The 19,160-nt window shown below is 42.9% G+C and overlaps 1 pseudogene; it reads left to right on the top strand.

Annotated features, from left to right (window-relative positions):
• Positions 1-8,781: 8,781 nt before the first annotated feature.
• The window catches only part of LOC122935550, a 152,620-nt pseudogene continuing 142,241 nt past the window's right edge, over positions 8,782-19,160 (top strand).

Below are 19,160 nucleotides of genomic sequence, written 5' to 3' on the forward strand. Positions count from 1 at the left end.
AGCATGTGAATGGTTCTTTTTACCTATGGGGCAGATTCCTATTGATGGATTCCATGCAGATTTCGGAGAGGAAAAGGCACCGAAATTTGTGCAGAAAATCCGACATGTGAACGCGCCCCTTAGATGTCACAGCAAATAGCAACCGTGGCATGAAAGTGATAGAGGGCGCTGGCAACCTCTGTCACAGCATCAGCCATCAACAATGGAGACGTCATCAATATCTGATGGGTGGGGGTTCAACTCTTAGCGCCACGATCAGCTGTTTGAAGAGGCCGTCATGATCCGGTGAATTCTGCAGCCTCATCACAGCTACTCAGTAAGGCCTCTTTCACGCGGCCATATTGAGGGCCGCATATGGCGGTTCCGCAATACACGGGGCACTGGCCGTGTGCATTCCGCATTGAATGGGTCCACAAATCCGGAGATGCGGTGCGGAATGGAAGCACGGAACGGAAGCACGGCACGGAACGGAACCCCACGGATCCGTGCTTCAGTACCGCAAAAAAATAGAACTTGTTCTATCTTTTTGTGGAACGGACGGATCACAGACCCATTCAAGTTGAATGGGTCTGGATCCGTCCTGGCCGCCGCCCGTGCATTAGAGACTGCAAATTGCAGAAAGGAACCCCAACGGCCGCGTGAAAGAGGCCTAAGAGAGAGCGCTCCTCTGAGTTTCTCAGCAATGTATATGCATGGTCTAGGGTCTAGGGTAGTGATGGCTAACCTCCGCCACTCCAGCTGTGGTAAAACTACAACTCCCAGCATGTCCCATTCATTTCTAGGGAGTTCTGAGAACAGCCAAGCAAGTGTGCATCTTGGGAGTTGTAGTTTTACCACAGCTGGAGTGCCGGAGGTTAGCCATCACAGGTCTAGGGAGTACTCATTCTCATTATGGAGAGCACCTAGTACGCATAGTGCATGTGCGGAGTATTGTAGGAAAGATATTCAAATTAGTTTATCTAAGCCTATCTGATGCCGGCAGATGTAAGATGTCCTAATTTTCATATAATTTTCCCAGAAACCCAGGGGAATGTAGACAGAGTTATGATGGTCCTCGTTCCCTCATAAGAAGCACTAGTAGCCCAACCAAGGCCTCTCAGCAGCCAAGCAAAGTTTCCTTCTGTAGCTCTGTTAAAGCGTGGCTACCCAGAATGAGCCAGATCCTTGTAAGAGACACTTTTTCTTTTGGAAAGGAGACTGGATTGCTTGTGTCTTTTCCCGCTAAGCATTATGTGGAGATGCAAGCACAGCAAAAGATAAAAATTGTATTATGAAAAAGCACTGATTGAACAGTTTTTTTAATTAAGCAGAGGAAATTTCAATTAAAAAAAGTGTACTAAAATAAATGCCGCCCACCACCTCTCCCAATTTATCCAACTTCTATGTCGTAAAAAGCTCATCCTGAACATCGAATTTCTCAATGTATTTACACCAGACAACTGGCATAAGTAGATAAATCATAGATGAGCCTGACTGCGGCCACCACTAGGGGGAGCTCAGTGTATAGAAATGTATACAGTTGCCATTTACTGGAATGGAAGCTGTAATAATCTCTTTACATTGAGCTCCCACTAGTGGTAGCTGCCTGAAAATGCAGTGTTTTCTTGTTGGGAAGAGAAAGAAGGAAGAGTTCAGCGCCAGGCCCCTCTCCCCTTCGGGCCGCATAGCGGTTGCGTGTTTTGCCTCCATCGAAGTTATGCCACTGGACGATGTGGTATTAAATGGACGGGATTGGAATTGTCAGATTCCTGCAATGATTGAACAAACCTACCTCCTGTGCAATCACAACTAGGTATATTTACCGTATTCTGCGCGAAATGAAACAAGCATTATGGGGTTAAAAATCATATTACAGACGTTCCCTTCACATTCTCCGTTTTTTTTTGTGTCTTTTCTGATTAATAAATATACAATGTGAAGAGAACAACAAAGTGGCGATGTAAAGCAGTGACCAGAGCGTCACTCACTGCGCTGCCCGCGGTATTACATCGCCATATATCAGCGCAGAGAGTGGAGTGTTACATAATTACAGCTCATTCATTACCAGCTGGCATCGCGGACAACAAAACCTTCAATACCCAACTAATTATATCAGTGACCAAGAACAAGATGGAGAGGCCAAGAGAAGCGGAGCGGACGCCGCGGCGTAATCACATTTATACCCCGCAAATTAATATATTCACTCACTTTAATTTATGAAATGGATATTTTATGTCCGTAATAAACAGAGATTAACCCCAGAAGATCTGAGCAGTGAGGAAAACGTTACATCACATATTCCCAGCCTGGGGGCAGTATTATAGTAGTTATATTCTTGTACATAGGGGCAGTATTATAGTAGTTATATTCTTGTACATAGGAGCAGTATTATAGTAGTTATATTCTTGTACATAGGAGCAGTATTATAGTAGTTATATTCTTGTACATAGGAGGCAGTATTATAGTAGTTATATTCTTGTACTTAGGAGTAGTATTATAGTAGTTATATTCTTGTACATAGGAGCAGTATTATAGCAGTTATATTCTTGTACATAGGAGCAGTATTATAGTAGTTATATTCTTGTACAGAGGAGCAGTATTATAGTAGTTATATTCTTGTACATAGGAGCAGTATTATAGAATTTATATTCTTGTACATAGGAGCAGTATTATAGTAGTTATATTCTTGTACATAGGCGGCACTATTATAGTAGTTATATTCTTGTACATAGGAGGCAGTATTATAGTAGTTATATTATTGTACATAGGAGCAGTATTATAGTAGTTATATTCCTGTACATAGGAGGCAGTATTATAGTAGTTATATTCTTGAACATAGGAGCAGTACTATAGTAGTTATATTCTTGTACATAGGAGGCAGTATTATAGTAGTTATATTCTTGTACATAGGAGCAGTACTACAGTAGTTATATTCTTGTACATAGGAGGCAGTATTATAGTTGTTATATTCTTGTACATAGGAGGCAGTATTATAGTAGTTATATTCTTGTACATAGGAGGAGTATTATAGTAGTTATATTCTTGTACATAGGAGCAGTATTATAGTAGTTATATTCTTGTACATAGGGGCAGTATTATAGTAGTTATATTCTTGTACATAGGAGGCAGTATTATAGTAGTTATATTCTTGTACATAGGAGGAGTATTATAGTAGTTATATTCTTATACATAGGAGCAGTATTATAGTAGTTATATTCTTGTACATAGGAGGCAGTATTATAGTAGTTATATTCTTGTACATAGGAACAGTATTATAGTAGTTATATTCCTGTACATAGGAGGCAGTATTATAGTAGTTATATTCTTGTACATAGGAGCAGTATTATAGTAGTTATATTCTTGTACATAGGAGCAGTATTATAGTAGTTATATTCCTGTACATAGGAGGCAGTATTATAGTAGTTATATTCTTGTACATAGGAGCAGTATTATAGTAGTTATATTCCTGTACATAGGAGGCAGTATTATAGTAGTTATATTCTTGTACATAGGAGCAGTATTATAGTAGTTATATTCATGTACATAGGAGGCAGTATTATAGTAGTTATATCTTGTACATAGGAGCAGTATTATAGTAGTTATATTCTTGTACATAGGAGCAGTATTATAGTAGTTATATTCTTGTACATAGGAGCAGTATTATAGTAGTTATATTCTTGTACATAGGAGCAGTATTATAGTAGTTATATTCATGTACATAGGAGGCAGTATTATAGTAGTTATATTCTTGTACATAGGAGCAGTATTATAGTAGTTATATTCTTGTACATAGGAGGCAGTATTATAGTAGTTATAGTCTTGTATATAGGAGCAGTATTATAGTAGTTATAGTCTTGTATATAGGAGCAGTATTATAGTAGTTATATTCTTGTACATAGGAGCAGTATTATAGTAGTTATATTCTTGTACATAGGAGCAGTATTATAGTAGTTATAGTCTTGTACATAGGAGGAGTATTATAGTAGTTATAGTCTTGTACATAGGAGCAGTATTATAGTAGTTATATTCTTGTACATAGGAGCAGCATTAAAGTAGTTATATTCTTGTACATAGGAGGCAGTATTATAGTAGTTATATTCTTGTACATAGGAGGCAGTATTATAGTAGTTATATTCTTGTACATAGGAGCAGTATTATAGTAGTTATATTCTTGTACATAGGAGCAGTATTATAGTAGTTATAATCTTTTACATAGGAGGCAGTATTATAGTAGTTATATTCTTGTACATAAGAGCAGTATTATAGTAGTTATAATCTTGTACATAGGAGGCAGTATTATAGTAGTTATATTCTTGTACATAGGAGGCAGTATTATAGTAGTTATATTATTGTACATAGGAGCAGTATTATAGTAGTTATATTCTTGCACATAGGGGCAGTATTATAGTAGTTATATTCTTGTACATAGGAGGCAGTATTATAGTAGTTATATTCTTGTACATAGGAGCAGTATTATAGTAGTTATATTCTTGTACATAGGGGCAGTATTATAGTTGTTATATTCTTGTACATAGAAGCAGTATTATAGTAGTTATTCTTGTACCTAGGAGCAGTATTATAGTAGTTATATTCTTGTACATAGGAGGCAGTATTATAGTAGTTATAGTCTTGTACATAGGAGCAGTATTATAGTATTTATTCTTGTACATAGGAGGCAGTATTATAGTAGTTATATTCTTGTACATAGGAGGGTGTATTATAGTAGTTATATTCTTGTACATTGGAGGCAGTATTATAGTAGTTATAGTCTTGTACATAGGAGGCAGTATTATAGTAGTTATAGTCTTGTACATAGGAGGCAGTATTATAGTAGTTATATTCTTGTACATGGAGGCAGTATTATAGTAGTTATATTCTTGTACTTAGGAGGAGTATTATAGTAGTTATATTCTTGTACATAGGAGTCAGTATTATAGTAGTTATATTCTTGTACATAGGAGGCAGTATTATAGTAGTTATAGTCTTGTACATAGGAGGCAGTATTATAGTAGTTATAGTCTTGTACATAGGAGGCAGTATTATAGTAGTCATATTCTTGTACATAGGAGCAGTATTATAGTAGTTATAGTCTTGTACATAGGAGCGGTATTATAGTAGTTATATTCTTGTACATAGGAGGCAGTATTATAGTAGTTATATTCTTGTACATAGGAGGCAGTATTATAGTAGTTATATTCTTGTACATAGGAGGCAGTATTATAGTAGTTATATTCTTGTACTTAGGAGGAGTATTATAGTAGTTATATTCTTGTACATAGGAGGCAGTATTATAGTAGTTATAGTCTTGTACATAGGAGGCAGTATTATAGTAGTTATAGTCTTGTACATAGGAGGCAGTATTATAGTAGTTATAGTCTTGTACATAGGAAGCAGTATTATAGTAGTTATAGTCTTGTACATAGGAGACAGTATTATAGTAGTTATAGTCTTGTACATAGGAGGCAGTATTATAGTAGTTATATTCTTGTACATAGGAGCAGTATTATAGTAGTTATAGTCTTGTACATAGGAGCGGTATTATAGTAGTTATATTCTTGTACATAGGAGGCAGTATTATAGTAGTTTTATGTTGTGTCTTTCTGGGAATGTTCAGTCATAATGTATCTTTCATTACAGCCCATTCAGGTCTTGTCCTGATCGGCATTGCTATCTCATAGTGCTATCACACCTTTTTTGTACAATGTTATCTTGTGATTCATTTTACTTCTTTTCTCTCGGCAGGGAACCCTCCTGGAGTTAAAATGACTCTGGACGGATCTTTTCACTGTCGAAGTGGGATGGAAATTAAACTGTCTCAGGTCTGCAATTTCATCCCTGACTGTGAAGAACGGGAGGACGAGGGTGATCTGTGTCGTGAGTGTCTGCTATCATATTCTAAGCGCACTTTCAGCCTTTAGGTGTCATCTTCTCTTTTCTCCAGAAAAATATGCGACACAATAACTTTATTCCCATAGGACATGATATGTGGCGGATTATCAACAGTTACTACAGAACAGTCTCATAGAAGTATAAGGAAGCGCAATTGCGTAAATGAGAACGCTGACATAAAATATACGGCTATTACTTGTTTTCCTTTAAATTAGAGGAGTCCCCTCATTTACAATATCTCGCACCATTGAGGTCTGAACAGGGCCCAGATCTTCTGGGTTATCAGACATAAAATGTCCTAATTACAAAAATGTCATAGTGCCTGTGTGTGACACTGTACTTACACTGTATATTGTAGGGTCAGGTCAGCCTCGGGGATATGTCACCTCTGCAGTCACAAAGCGTCCATCAGGCTTTCCTGCTGAACACAGATGATGGCGGAGCCTGTGAGGCTTGTGACCACCACGAGTCCTAACTGTATAGCAGCATTATTTCCACATTGTGGATCACTATTATTACATTCTATTGGGTCATTGCATTACAGTATTTTTTGTGCACTGTATGGGGGTTTTAAGACATATTTTTTATTGTTTAGCAGTACTATTTAGACATTGTAGATAACTATTGTTCAATGCCTTAATGTCAGGAGCTCTGGGTCACGGTATGTTATAAGAAAGTGTAGAAAAATAAGCTTCCTTATAGTGGACACCTTTCAATGGCTAACTGAAAAGATGGTGAGAAAACTACAACTTTTCAAGACTACTCATGTCCCTTCATCAGGCATGTTGGTGTTACTTGGTCGCTGTATGTTTGTATTATTTGTTCAATGTTTGTTGGTAATATTTGGTCACTGGTCAATGATATTATTTGTACACTGTATTTTGGCAATATGTCTGCACTGTGTGTTGGTATTACTTGTATACTGTGTAGTGGTATTAGTGCACTGTGTTATGGTGTTATTTGTGAACAGTGTGTTGGTATTATTTATACACTGTCTATTGGTATTATTTGTGCATTGTGTGCTAGTATTAATTGTGCACTGAGTTTTGGTATTATTTGTACACTGTATGTTGGTATTATTTGTGCACTAATACTAGTATACAGTGTACAAATAATACAACATACAGTGTACAAATAATACTAACACATAGGTCACAAATAATATCAATATACAGTGCACAAATATGTGTTAGTATTATTTGTACACTGTATGTTGGTATTATTTGTGCACTGTATGTTAGTATTATTTGTACACTGTATGTTGGTATTTGTGCACTAATACTAATATACAGTGTACAAATAATACTAACACATAAGTCACAAATAATACCAACATACAGTGTACAAATATGTGTTAGTATTATTTGTGCACTGTATGTTGGTATTATATGTGCACTGTATGTTGGTATTATTTGTGACCTATGTGTTGGTATTATTTGTGCACTAATACTAATATACAGTGTACAAATAATACTAACACATAGGTCACAAATAATACCAACATACAGTGCACAAATAATACCAACATAAAGTGCACAAATAATACCAACATACAGTGCACAAATAATACCAACATACAGTGTACAAATAATACTAACATACAGTGCAGAAATAATACCAACATACAGTGTACAAATAATACTAACACATATTTGTACACTGTATATTGGTATTATTTGTGACCTATGTGTTAGTATTATTTGTGCACTGTATGTTGGTATTATTTGTGACCTATGTGTTAGTATTATTTGTACACTGTATATTAGTATTAGTGCACAAATAATACCAACATACAGTGTACAAATAATACCAACAGTGTACAAATAATACTAACACATAGTGCACAAATAATACCAACATACTGTGTACAAGTATGTGTTAGTATTATTTGTACACTGTATGTTGATATTCTATATGCACTGTGTGCTGGTATTTTATTTACACAGTATGTTGGTATTATTTGTGCACTATATTTCAGTGTACATTGAGTCTTTGGCTTTATGTATGGCGCTATATGGGACAGGGGATATATAGCTGGGCGTTATCTATTACTACTACATTGTGTTGACCTACGTGTGATGAGTTTACACTATGTGACGTGTGAATGGCCTACTGCACAGCGATGGCGGGAGGACGACTTTTCACAACGGCAAATTTTATGTTCATTTCCTGTAAAAGAATGAGCAAACCTGATGAATGTGCAGCCATTACTTAAACCGGACGCAAACCACAGACTGAGAAATCACTTACTGTACGCATCTCCGATTCACTTATTTACTGACACAACTCTATCAATATGGCCATAAGTCACCAGTGCAGGGACTCGGGTCTAATCCATTGTCCCGTTAGCACTTTATCCTTGTCTTACCTTTGCAGCTTTTTAATCAGGAATAGCTGAGGTGCTGAAAACCTGATAATAGACAAATGGAGCAGAGGTGACTTTGTCATTGAACTGTTTATATTGTGTAATGTAAGGTCTCGTATTCGGAATTGACTAAATTTGCATTTATTATTGACTTCAGTGGGATCTGTATAAATCTGAACACACTGAGCTCCCCCTAGTGGTGGCAGCCAGAATTTTATCATGTCACACTTTAATTATACAGGGGATTTGGAGCTCTGTATCAGTAAATTAGACCTCCGGACCCATTAAAGATATATTATACAGATAATAGGCACATTATTTTGGATCCAAAATAAAATGAGAAAACAACAGATTGTACAGAATTTATTGGAGGGGTTTAAACCACTACATTACAAAGTCAGCTCTGCTGTATCTGTCTATTTTGTGGTATAGAAAGAGTACTCCAATATAGTTAGATTGTGTTAGTCAATGGAGAAATGTAACTACAGGGAGGCATTGAATACAACAAGCTTTCTCTTTGAATCCATAGGGAACCTACCTCCGGGCTTTTATTGCATGTTTGAAGACGGCAGCTGCGGGTGGGCATTGGACCCCAAAACATCTGACTGGAGGATTAGCGCCCTGGAAGGCTCCGGAGGTAAGTAGGAATTTGCAGAAAAACAACTTGTTATCATTGTCCTTTATTTCTGTAGGTCCAGAAAGTTCTAGAGTTGGACAACTGTCTCTGGAGTAGCAGAGCTGTGAGGGTATTAAGAAGGAATCTCAATCATAGACTCGGGTACACCGGCTGAGAAGACAATATCACTTGGGATGGGCTTAGATAGACAAGCTCAGAGGAGTCTAACTCAATATTGGCTTAGATACATCAACTTGGCAGACAGTATCCCACAGGGTAGGATTAGTTGCAGTAGCTCAGCAGACAGTATCACACGTAACTGCAAAAAAAGGGGGTCAGCACATCCCAATATGCAGGTGCTAGAAACATACAGGAAAAAAAGAGACAATGCAGAAGCACTCTGCAAACACAAATAAAGTACAATAATGCTTTAATTATAGAAAACATTCTGGTGCTAATGCTACGCTTATTTAGCAAATTTGAGATTCTTGGCAAATACATTTTGTACAAAATTAATTGGGCCAGTCTGCCAGCGTCAAGGCGATCTCTGTAAGATGGGAACCTAACACTAAATCCTACCTGTTATGTGCCATGACGGCCACAATAAAATTCAGGCAGTGCAGGTTCCACATGCATGCTGGGTCCACTCTGATTTGATTTTTACCATTTTTGGTGCCATAACGACCTCCATTAAATCCAGGGATGCAGGTACCAACATGCATGCTGAGCCCACTCTATACTTCTCCTGGTGCCAAATGGCTTCCAATAAATACAATGAGAGCAGGCTACAGCTTTATACTTACTCTAATTAAAATCAGCCATTATGGCACATAACTGGTAGGATTTAGTGTTAGGTTCCCGTCTTATAGAGATCACCTTGACGCTGGCAGACGGGCCCAAATAATTTTGTACAAAATGTATTTGCCAAGAATCTCAAATTTGCTAAATTTGCATTAGCACCAGAATGTTTTCTATTACTATGGCATTATTGTACTTTATTTGTGTTTGCAGAGCGCTGCTGCATTGTCTCTTTTTACATGTAATAGGCATACATACACCGTCTCAGAAGCCAGTATCACTTCTGATGGGCTTAGATAAACCAGCTCAGAGGTATTCCTAGATACACCAATTTAGCAAACAGTATCACACATGATAGGATTAGATACACTTGCTCAGCAGATGGTATCACACATAGCAGGCTTAGATGCGCCAGCTCAGAAGAAGGTGATACAGCTCAGAGGACTTTCACCCATGATATTCTTAGATACACCAGCCCAGCAAACGGTATCACGCATGGTAGACTCGGTAGAAATGCCACCTGAAGAAGGTATGACACATGATATGTTTAGATACGTCAACCTACCAGGTAGTATCACACATAATAGGCTCAGATACAGTGGGTTAGCAGGCAGTATCACACATGACGGGCTCAGATACACCATCTTAGAAGACAGCATCACACATGATAGGCTTAGATACACAGCTCAACACACAGGATCACACATGATAGACTTAGATACACAGTTAAGAAGACATAATGACACTTAATAGACTTGGACACAGCAGGCAGTATAACACAAGAATACACCAGCCCAGAAGAAAGTATCACACGTGACAGGCTTAGATACGTGACTCCCAGCAGACAGTATGTTAGGCCTAAATACACTGGTACCACACATAATAGGCTTAGTTAAAGCGGCTCGGCAGACAGTATCCCACATGATAGACTTAGATACCTTTGCACGCGGTATCGCCCATGGTCTCCTCGTCTTTAGTGAAGGTGACTGCTCTTTGGTTGGTCTTAGTCTCCGCAGTCAATCACAAAGTCTGTCCAATGTCACCTGGTTTAATGCAGCCGGCGGATAAAGGATCTCAAGCAGCTGTCAATCAGTCTAGAAGACGGAAGATGACCTGTCACCTGCTCGAGAAGCCATTGTCTCTGCATTATATCCTTATATTGTAGGCTATTTCTTGCCCAATGTAATAAAAGCTGTTGAGCTGCAGCTCAGGACTAGGAGCGAGGAGGTGCTCCTATTAGAAGAGCTTTTATACAGTACGTTGTCTGGTCCTTGACCTCAGACATGCTACTGGCCTGGAAAAAACCATAGAAGTGACCCCCATGGTGTGGGCAGAGCCAGACTGGTAGAACGCATGGCCAAGCCACACGTCATGTCTGCGATGTATGTAATCCAAACAGCTATAGGCACCCGAACGTCAGGTGTCGTTTTCACATGGGCAACATAAAAAATATTATATATTTATATATTAGAAAAACGAATTCTGTGACATTTAGAACAGGTTTTAATAAAGTATATTTGAAGATTTAAGTCCGTCGGGTGAACAGCCTGTCGGATCCATCCTGCCGCTAGTTCACGTGTGCCCCCGGACTGCAGCTCTGTCCCCATTGACTATAATGCGGGCGGGGGTGGAGTTCCGGCGGCAGCGCTCGGCAAGAGGCCGCCGGACTAAAAGTACTACATGCAGTACTGCTGCTGCCGGAACCCCGCCCCCATTATAGCCTAGAGGAGAGAGCGCGGCAGGCATAGAGGAGAGAGCGCGGCAGGCATAGAGGAGAGAGCGCGGCGGGCATAGAGGAGAGAGCGCGGCGGGCATAGAGGGGAGAGTGCGGCAGGCATAGAGGAGAGAGCGCAGCAGACCTAGAGGGGAGAGCGCAGCGGGCATAGAGGAGAGAGCGCGGCGGGCCTAGAGGAGAGAGCGCAGGCGGGCATAGAGGGGAGAGCGCGGCGGGCATAGAGGAGAGAGCGCAGCGGGCATAGAGGAGAGAGCGCAGCGGGCATAGAGGAGAGAGCGCGGCAGGCATAGAGGAGAGAGCGCGGCAGGCATAGAGGAGAGAGCGCGGCAGGCATAGAGGAGAGAGCGCGGCAGGCATAGAGGAGAGAGCGCGGCAGGCATAGAGGAGAGAGCGCGGCAGGCGTAGAGGAGAGAGCGCAGCGGGCATAGAGGGGAGAGCGCGGCGGGCATAGAGGAGAGAGCGCGGCGGGCATAGAGGGGAGAGCGCGGCGGGCATAGAGGGGAGAGCGCGGCAGACCTAAAGGGGAGAGCGCGGCGGGCATAGAGGAGAGAGCGCAGCGGGCATAGAGGGGAGAGCGCGGCAGACCTAAAGGGGAGAGCGCAGCGGGCATAGAGGAGAGAGCGCAGCGGGCATAGAGGGGAGAGCGCGGCAGACCTAAAGGGGAGAGCGCAGCGGGCATAGAGGAGAGAGCGCAGCGGGCATAGAGGGGAGAGCGCGGCGGGCATAGAGGGGAGAGCGCGGCAGACCTAAAGGGGAGAGCGCAGCGGGCATAGAGGAGAGAGCGCAGCGGGCATAGAGGGGAGAGCGCAGCAGGCATAGAGGGGAGAGCGCGGCAGACCTAAAGGGGAGAGCGCAGCGGGCATAGAGGGGAGAGCGCGGCAGGCCTAGAGGGGAGAGCGCAGCGGGCATAGAGGGGAGAGCGCGGCAGGCATAGAGGGGAGAGCGCGGCAGGCCTAGAGGGGAGAGCGCAGCGGGCATAGAGGGGAGAGCGCGGCGGGCATAGAGGGGAGAGCGCGGCAGGCCTAGAGGGGAGAGCGCGGCAGGCAGGGGAGGGCTGGCAGCCTTAGTCCTTGGGGCAAATCCAGTCAAGTGACCCATTTTTATTTTGCAGACTTTTATTTTATTTTATACAGGAACACATTGCATTTACTGCCCCCCCAATGTGGCACGCGTAGTGTACTGCGCCGATTCTTTTGCCTGGCCATTTCTAAAAGCCCTGTAGGAATGGAATTTTTTAGCCCCGCCCATTATTAAAGCCCCTCCTACATATAATAGGCCACTCCCAACAAACACTGTACAGCTGACATTCTATAGTTGCGGCCTGTCTCTACACATCATACGGAGAGGGGAGGCCTGTCCTGGCTGCACTGCCTGCTTCACATTATACAATAAACAGCCAGCTACAGCCAGGAAGCTCCTCCGCTCTCCTCCCTCCCCCGATCCTGCTCGAGGCTTGTGGTTCCCCCCACCATCTGCCACCCGCCCGTGGCCTGCTGCCCCCTCGGCCGTCCTCACCCAGCTCTGAATCCTCCTTCTGCAAATGGCAGGGGAAGGAGCCGGAGAATCTCCTCTCCTATATAGCGCCCCCTACCTCTTACATCCAGTGATGTCACCTTTGTTGTAGACGTTCTCTTTCCTCATCTTCTCCATTCAGACCAGACCGCCATGATGATTTTTCTGCCATCTCCCGTCTCTGCAAAGATTGACAAACAGACATTAGTTTCCCACATTTCCATCATCTTCACATCTTCTGAGCACCCTTTCCTGCCACCCCCAATACTGTGCCCACTGTGCCCCCAATACTATACTGCAGAAACAGTCCCCCTGGAAATACTGCTACCACACAGATAGTGCCCCCAATACTGTGCCCGCTGTGCCCCAATACTAAACTGCAGAAACAGTCCCCCTGGAAATACTGCTACCACACAGATAGTGCCCCAATACTATACTGCAGAAACAGTCCCCCTGGAAATACTGCTACCACACAGATAGTGCCCCAATACTGTGCCCGCTGTGCCCCCAATACTATACTGCAGAAACAGTCCCCGTGGAAATACTGCTACCACACAGATAGTGCCCCAATACTGTGCCCGCAATACTATACTGCAGAAACAGTACCCCTGGAAATACTACTACCACACAGATAGTGCCCCAATACTGTGCCCGCTGTGCCCCCAATACTATACTGCAGAAACAGTCCCCCTGGAAATACTACTACCACACAGATAGTGCCCCAATACTGTGCCCGCAATACTATACTGCAGAAACAGTACCCCTGGAAATACTACTACCACACAGATAGTGCCCCAATACTGTGCCCGCTGTGCCCCCAATACTATACTGCAGAAACAGTCCCCCTGGAAATACTACTACCACACAGATAGTGCCCCAATACTGTGCCCGCTGTTCCCCCCAATACTATACTGCAGAAACAGTCCCCCTGAAAATACTACTACCACACAGATAGTGCCCCCAATACTGTGCCCGCTGTGCCCCCAATACTATACTGCAGAAACAGTACCCCTGGAAATACTACTACCACACAGATAGTGCCCCCTTCAACAATTATTGGCACACAGTGCTCTAAAAAAATAACTGCGCCCAGACACTAATAGTATAAAGATAATGTCCCCAAAAATAATTGTGCTAAGCTGACACTGTGCCAGGGTGCCCCCCAAAGTAACAGTCCTCACCAAAATCCCACTAATGGAAATAATTCTCTGCCAGAGCACACTCGGTAGTAATAATGCCCCTATAGTGCCCATACTAGTAATCATGTTCCTCATAGCCCCCCAGTAGTAGTAAAGCTCCACATAATACCCCCAGTAGTACTAATTCTCCTTATAATATGACAGTACATGAAATACCCCCGCTTAGTGCCCGCAGTTGAGCTAATGTCCCCATAATGTATGCCAGTATAAAATACCCCTATATAGTGCCCCCAGTAAATGCCCTCATAGTGCTCCTCTCCCCCTTCCCCATAATGTCCCCCATAATATGCCAGTGAAAAAAAATGCCCCTTCTTAGTGCCCCCAGCAGAATCCCATATAGTGCTCCTCTCCCCCATAATGTGCAATAAAAAAAGGCCCCTTTAGAGCCCCCACTTCCCCATAGTGCCCCAAAATAAGGTCCCTATAGTGCCAACAGATGCCCCATAGTGCCGCCCCCCCCTATAGTGCGTCAATAAAGAAAAAGCCCCTTTAGAGCCCCCAGATGCCCCCATAGTGATCCTCTCCCCCATGGTGCCCCCCCATAATGTGCCACCCCCAAAAAAATTTAAGAAATGCCAGATGCCCCCATAGTGCCAGCTCCCCCCGCAAAGAAAAAAAAACCCACTAATACCTACCTCCATCAACAGTGATGCGATGCGGGCCTCTTCCGGCCTGTGTCCCCCACTGTGTGCTGCCCGACTCAGACAGCGCGATGATAATGACATCATCGCGCCGCCTGAGCCGGCCTCTGATAGGCTGCAGGCACTAATGCCTGCAGCCTATCAGAAGATCAGGTAAGGACACGCCTCTCCCTCCGCTGCCGCAGCACAGGCATCTGTATCGCTGTCCTGAGGACGGTAATACAGATGACTATGGAGAGGAGCGCTTCCACAATGGAAGCTCTCATAGGCTACTGCCCCCCCACCGCCGCCGGCAACTACAACCAGGGCCGCGCCGCCTGTGGTGATTGGCGGTGCGGCCCTGAGGAATAAAAATAAATATATACAGTATAATTATTCATTAAAAGACGGCCCAGATTAGTGACGGCGCAGCAGGTCCGGCGGCCGGCGATGTGTATTACAGACCAGGGCGGACTGAGAACTTATAGATAGAGGCCCTGAAAAAAAGAAAAATAAGATTGGCCACATGTTAGGGTCCATTCACACATCCAAGTGTGTTTTGTGGATCCGCGGATCTGCAAAACACGGACATCGGCAATGTGCGTTCCGCATTTTGCGGACCGCACATTGCCGGCACTAAGAGAATATGCCTATTCTTGTCACTCAGTTATGCATAGGATCCGTTTTTACAGGATCAGTTGACATGCGTTTTACTTCCTATCTACCTCTGACGGATTAGAAGAACGGAAAGCTAAATGGTGACGTGAACTCAGCCTTAAGGCTCGTTCACACGACCGTGTGAAGCCCGTGCCCGTGCTGTGGACCGCAAATTGCGGGCATCGTCCGTGGTTAGTCGCATGGGGATTGCAGACCCATTCACTTGAATGGGTCCGCGATCCGTTCGCTGCGCAAAAAGATAGAGAAAGATAGAGCAAGTTTAGAAAGCACTCCATAGTGTTCCGTTCCGTGCTTACGTTCCGCATCGCGGGATTTGCGGACCTATTGAAGTGAAGGGGTCCGCATCCATAATGCGGAATGCACACGGAACAGTGCCCATGTATTGCGGATCCGCAAATGCGGTCCGCAATATGGCAACGGGTAGCATACGTTCGTGTGAATGAGCCCTTAGGCTACATGCACACAAACGTTGTTTGTTTCTGTGTCAGTTCCGTTTTTTAACAGACCTATTCATTTCAATGGGCCTGCAATAAATGCGGACAGCACACCATGTGCTGTCCGCATCAGTATGTCCAGTTGTGGTCCGCAAAAAATACGGATGACGTCGGTGTGCATTCCGTATTTTGCACGAACGGAACAACTGGCCCCTAATAGAATAGTCCTGCGAACAATAATAGGACATGTTCTATTTCTTTTGCGGAATGGAAATATGGACATACGGAAACGGAATGCATATGGAGTAACTTAGTTTTTTTTTTTGCGGATCCATTAAAATGAATGGTTTTGTATACGGCAAAATAAAAACGGAACGGACATGGAAAGAAAATACGTTCGTGTGCATGAGGCCTCTGTGCTGAAGATCTGGCCCCCTACTTCAGAGAAAATAGAAAAAATCCAGCATGAAATCAGCTCCCAGCCCCTAAGTGTTATTGATCCCCTCCCCCGCATCTCCTCCGGCTCACTGTCCACATTTGACCCAGTCATGGAAGAAGTGGTCTTCAGGCTCCTCTCCTTCTCGTCTTACCACATGCACTTCTGACCCCATTCCCTCACACCTACTCCAGTCTCTCTCTCTGGCTGTCACCACTAAGGGTACTTTTACACTTGCGGCAGAGGATTTCGACAGGCAGTTCCGTCACCGATCCGGCAATCTGGACGCATACTGATGGCATTTGTCAGACGGATCCACCTGACAAATTCATTGAAATACCAAATACGTCTCTCCGGTGTCATTAATTTTTTTTGGCATCAACTGGCGGCTCGATCTGTCATTCAGATCGGACATACTGCATCCATATTCTTACCACAGGCAGTGGTCCAGCTTCTATGCTCAGAGGGTGTTACTAAGTGTTACAGGGTGCAGAGAGGTATCTTCCTAAACTCAAGCAATCTATTTTGAGATAGGAAACATACGAGTAAAATCTGCAATCCCCACCCCGCAAGTGTTAGGCCTCATGCACACGACCGTTTTTTTTAAGGTCCGCAAAAACGGGGTCCGTAGGTCCGTGATCCGTGACCGTTTTTTCATCCGTGGGTCTTCCTTGATTTTTGGAGGATCCACGGACATGAAAAATGAAAAAAAAAAATAGGTCAAGTTTGCCATTGAAATGATAGGAAAAAACGGACACGGATCACGGACGTGGATGACAATCTTGTGTGCATCCGTGTTTTTTCACGGACCCATTGACTTGAATGGGTCCGTGAACCGTTGACCGTGAAAAAAATAGGACAGGTCATATTTTTTTCACGGCCAGGAAAAAAGGATCACGGATGCGGCTGCCAAACGGTGCATTTTCCCATTTTTCCACGGACCCATTGAAAGTCAATGGGTCCGTGAAAAAAAACGGAAAACGGCACAACGGCCACGGATGCACACAACGGTCGTGTGCATGAGGCCTTAGTTTGTGATCCCTGGTTTTAATAAAATGAGACAATAAAGATTTATTATTTTATATTCGCGTTCTTTACAGGCGCGGTTCTATATTTCGAAGAGTAGGAACGTTTACTATTACTACTTATCTATTATATCAGTCTCCAATCTTCCCTTCACCTCTAAACTACTGGAGCGTCTGGTCTACTCTCTCCTTGATCCATTACAATCTGGTTTCCGCTTCGTACATTCTACAGAAACTGCCCTCACCAAAGTGACAAATGACCTCCTGACAGCAAAATGCAACGGTGACCACTCTTTACTCATTCTCCTTGACCTCTCTGTAGCTTTTGACACTTTAGACTACCATCTCCTCCTCACCATGCTCCAATATATCGGCCTAAAGAACACTGCCCTCCTGGTTCTCTTCCTATCTCTCTGGCCTCTCTTTCAGTGTATCATTCACTGGCTCCACATCTTCTCCTCTCGCTCTTGCTGTTGGGGTTCCTCAGGGTTCAGTCCTAGGCTCTCTCCTCTTCTCTCTCTACAAAGCCCCAATTGGACAGACCATCAGCAGATTTGGTTTCCAGTTCCATCTCTATGCTGATGACACTCAACTATATACACACCAGTCACTGTTTCTCTGCCGTCTCTAACATCATGCCCCTCTCTCTATCTGAAACTGAATCTTTCAAAAACTGAACTTCTTGTATTTCTCCATCTACTAACCTACCTGAACCTGATATCTCCATCTCGGTGTTCGCCACTACCATCACTCTGAGGCATCACGCCCGCTACCTCGGTGTTATGTTTGACACTGATCTTTCTTTCACCCCCTATATCAATCTCTCCCCCGCTCATGTCGCTTGAATCTCAAAAACATCTCTAGAATCCAGGTCTAAAAGGGAGTCTTAATTATATTATCTAATCTAATACTGTCATCAAATCAAGAGGGCGGCTCAGTGATGTCATCAAGTTGTGAATTGCTACTTGGCAATGCAAACAGAGAATTTTATCCCAGGACACGGAGGCTCATATTGCTTTCCCTCTCTTGAATTTTGGAAATTAAAATTACATGATGTGGTAATTATGTTCCACATCTGCGGCCAACGAGAATATATATTTTAGGAAACAGCATTTATTAAGTAACTGTTAGGACACAATCATCAAATCATTGAGTCATTGCCACAGTTCTAAAAACTGTCAACTACTGACCTAAAATGTGTTCTTATTTTTTTTATTTTTTTTTAAATATATTTATTTATCTTTTCCAATATACAAAAAACAGATACAAGTACACATATGGACCGTCCAAAGGGTCCATATTACAAAAACATTTTACATTTGTTTAAACATTTACATATATCATTTTTACCCAAATACCACCCACCCCACTGAAGAGAGAGAGAGAGAAAAAAAAAAAAAAATTTCAAACAACTTGGCCCTGGTTCAACCATTTTTTCCAGATTTTATCCAGTTTTTCCTGTCTATCCCTCGATCTCTCCATGCCCTGTTCCAATCTAATCAAATCGTGTACAGCTTCCTGCCACTGTCCTACTGTGGGGGATCTTTATTTATCCATTTTCGAAGTATCAACAGTCTAGCCTGAAACAATACCTTATTCAAGACCGACTGTACCTCTCTATCTAACCTAATATGTGCGGTAGCCCCCAGTATACAGACCACCGGATCCTCTGGAACTTGGATACCCAAAAATAATGCTATAGTCTCTACAATCTCCTTCCAATATCTGATCAATTTTGGGCATCTCCAAAAACAATGTATAAGATTCGCCCTCTCAGCCCTACATTTTGGGCACTTATCCGAGGTTCTAACCCCCATTTTCTTTAACAACCAGGGAGAACGATGTAGCCTATGGAGAATAAAAAATTGCGAAAT

Source organism: Bufo gargarizans, chromosome 4 (assembly GCF_014858855.1).
Source record: "Bufo gargarizans isolate SCDJY-AF-19 chromosome 4, ASM1485885v1, whole genome shotgun sequence".
In the NCBI taxonomy this organism is placed as follows: domain Eukaryota; kingdom Metazoa; phylum Chordata; class Amphibia; order Anura; family Bufonidae; genus Bufo; species Bufo gargarizans.